The sequence below is a fragment of the Lotus japonicus genome, chromosome 6, assembly GCF_012489685.1.
Source record: "Lotus japonicus ecotype B-129 chromosome 6, LjGifu_v1.2".
Classification (NCBI taxonomy): domain Eukaryota; kingdom Viridiplantae; phylum Streptophyta; class Magnoliopsida; order Fabales; family Fabaceae; genus Lotus; species Lotus japonicus.
Window position 1 is genome coordinate 44136301 of NC_080046.1, and position 3536 is coordinate 44139836.

Genomic DNA, 3536 nt, shown 5'->3' on the forward strand with positions numbered 1-3536 from the left:
CCAACGTGGTGAGACTTCGACTAGGTCAATGCTGCACATGTTCAATGTGCCAGTGTTTATAGCAATGGTTCCCTTTGTCGAATTCGACTGCTTTTCTGACTTAGCATATTTTCTCCTGTCCTTTCTTTAGTCCAAGTTCGACTGCCTTGTGTGCTTTGAGCCGAATGTCCTTGGGCCAAAATATTGGGCCAACAGTAAGAAATTGTAGATTTTCCTATTATGAATGGGAAAGGGAGCCTTGGGAATGAATGCATATTGATTATTGAGTATGACATTAACATGAAGCTTGTTTTAGAACTGGCTGCAATCGTTATATTGAGAACGACTGAAAGAGACAGGAGAGGAACAGACTTAACCGCTAAGTTTTCCTTCTCGACGAAACATATTCCTCTTCCACTCCTGTAAATGCAGACACCTAATTCCACCCCCTTCTTAGTCACAGTATTCCCCGAAGGAGCATGGCAAATGTTCTGCCCCTCATATCTTACGTCGTTGATTCCTCCTCTGCTCTCCAATCTAAGAAGCGCCTCTACCTCTCTCTCCCCCACAATCCCCTCCTCATCGACGATGGTAAATATTTCATTCCCCCTTTTCTTTATCATTCATTTCCTTCTTTGGTTTTGTTTTCTGTTTCACTACAATTGATTGTGAGCCCATAAACATGGAAGCAATTCGAAGCTCATAAGGTTAGCAGTTGGAGAGGAAAGGGTCTTTCCAGTAATGGGGGAAGCACGCGGTTGAGAATCTTGGTGTTGTTGGTGCTGATGAACAATGGAGATGTAAAACACACAAAGAGGGAACGGTAGAACATGACTCTCTTTCTCTGCTGTGATTTTTAGGTACCACTATTATTAAGAAATATTCTGATACATCTATCTGCTTATGATGTTTCTTATCAGTGCTTAAGAAATATTTTTGTATATAAATAGAACTAATGGAATCTATTTATCCCCAGATTTGTCCATCTTTAACGCTAGCCATTTTCATCACTTTTATGTTATGGTTTAGGTTTTTCCCACTAATTCAGTTTAAATATGAAGAAGGGAGAAATGAAATTATGCAATCTATGTTATCAGTCATAACTCATAACACACTGCTCAATCACTTTGGATCTTAGTGTCTACTTTTTATTAAGACTTTGTTATTTCAGGTATTGGGTTCTAAATATTTCACTATGTTGTTTGATGTTATCTATCCAAGTAACATGACTTATGCAAAATTTAGCATGATTCTTTTATGTTACTAAAAACCTGAAACCTAATTGATAAATGTGTCTGTGGGGTTCTTCATTTAAAGAAGCGACTATATTTGATTTTACAGTAATTCTCCAACTTTTCTGGGTTGTGACTGCACATGTCCTGAATATGGAGGTTGCCTCATGAGTGATCGAGGGTTGTAGGAAAATCAAGAATTGTTAGAAATGATTCAGGTTTGCTGTACTGTAAAATAGTACTTTTAAATTCTGATGGTCATGTGGAAATAGTTTTTCTTTTTCATTTCTCTCATTTTTAGTGCTTATAGTTTTTCCTTTTCATGGATCTTATTCTTTAGAAGTAAGGATCAACTCTTCATTTTTAATATATTCCTGAATACTGTAAGGTTTTTTAAAAGTTTAACCTTTTAACATGTTTTGAATGGTGGATCTACAACTTTATTTTATTTTATTAATTAAATGCTGAAACTCATCCTAGAACTGAGTGATCTCAAGGATGAGTCACTGCATCTGTGGTTGTGAAGTAACAGTCTCATTCCGATCAAATGAGCAAATTGTCTTCCGCTTCCTCATTAGTCAAAAAGTAAGTGCTTCATCCTTTTATAACTAAAGACATTAAATCAGTGTTTGATTTGTAGTTTATCACTTGATTTCAGTATTGTTCATTCTTTAATGAGTTTCTGATCCTGATAATTGCCATCTTCATTGGTTACATAATGATCTTCCATTTTTGAACTATTTAATCCAGTGATGAATGCTCCTTCATCTGTTGTCACCCATTTGACTACAAGTATGCATGGCAACTGGCACGTCAAGTAGTAAATCTATAATTCCTGAGTACTACAAGTGCAGGTGTGATAAACTTATTACATAAAAACTTCATGAACTCGGCAAATATTTATTTATTGATTTTTTCATATACAATCTTTGATAGTGTTAAAGGAAGAGATGATGGAAAAGGAAGAAGAGCTGCAATCCAATTTCAAACCCAAAGGTGTCACAAAAAAATCAGCTTTCCAAGTTTCGGGTAAGTACTCTCCTTAATTTGTTTCAATTTTCATAATATTTTAGTTTTTCCACATTCATATCGGTTTGCTTATATCAGATTGTGTCTTAGGTTCTGCTAATTTTTTTCCTTTCTGTTTTTTGGTGAACATGTGTTGTTCATTTGGTTCTTCCATTAACTTGAATGGTTTGTAGTTCAAACCCTCTTTTGAGTGATGTACTAAAATGATGGATTTGTAAAATATTCACCTATACTGAGTAACTCTTTTGTAGAGTGAAGTTGAAGTGAACAATTGACTTCCTTATAGGCTTTAAAAGTTTGGGAGTTTGGGTTCTTCTTCTTCTTCATGGGAGAAAATGATGAATTAAAAACTTCTGTAATGTTTATAAGTCAAATCAGAACTGCTATCTATGAATTAATAACTAAAGATTAATCAGTTTAAGCTTTTCAGCAACTGTTTCAATTGCCTTCTTTGAAGGCTAAACTTCAATGAACTTGCCATATAAATAGGGATCCATTTTCAAGGTATCTATTATGAAATTGTATGATTTATAGTATTTAAAATGTTATCTTAATCTCATACCAAGAACCGCAACCATTTCTGAAACCATGCATGTGTTTCCATTTTTCTCCTTTATTATTGCTAGGTCTGGACTTTTGTTTGAGTCATTTTATGTAATCATCGAAGTGAGGTGTTTTTTTGTGTTTGATGATTGGAGCAGCTTACTTTAATGACTGATACATCAGCTGCACAAGCAATGAAGAGGAAGGACAACCAGGTATTCCATGGGAAGCAAGGGAAAATGGAAGCTATGAGGAAAAGTGTGTCATAAATTTTACTGTTATTTTATTTGGTAATGCATAGGCTGAACTTTTAAAAAAAATTCCATGGATATTTTTAATTTTTTTGTTGTGATTTCAGTTGAGGTTCTGATATGACTTTTGGAATTTTGTATGCTCTATCCTAGATTATGTTATGTGGCAGGCTAAGTGATTAAGTTTCCCTATTGTGCTTTGCATTGCAATGGATGTTCATGTTACAAAACTGTCGAGGGCCCTTAGTGGGAGTGTGAAGTCTACTTTATTTTAGCTTTTTAAGGTTTATGTTCCATTTTTGTGCTTATTTAATAAAATGGCATGTATGAATTGAAGATACCAGGGAAAAATTGGTATGGTCTTTGAATTCATGGACCATGAAGACTCTGCAGGCTCAAAACTTCTCATTGATAATGAAGGCAATTTGCAGCTTGCTATTTTTAGGTTGGTATGATCAAATTTTATGAGCTCTATGTAAATCTGACAAAATGTGTGGATTCT

At 34.7% G+C, this 3536-nt stretch overlaps 1 long non-coding RNA gene across 5 annotated transcripts; it reads left to right on the top strand.

Moving 5' to 3' along the window:
• The first annotated feature begins 274 nt into the window (after positions 1–274).
• On the top strand, positions 275–3265 carry LOC130726654 (uncharacterized). Of its 5 annotated transcripts, none has more exons than XR_009014923.1 (6): positions 276–570; positions 669–839; positions 1321–1796; positions 1962–2065; positions 2148–2240; positions 2942–3265. It is a non-coding gene; the product is annotated as an uncharacterized LOC130726654 (long non-coding RNA). The 5 variants fall into 5 exon arrangements; XR_009014925.1 differs by having other exon boundaries at positions 283–802; positions 1321–1429; positions 1692–1796; XR_009014922.1 differs by having other exon boundaries at positions 284–839; positions 1321–1429; positions 1692–1796.
• The last annotated feature ends 271 nt before the right edge of the window (positions 3266–3536 follow it).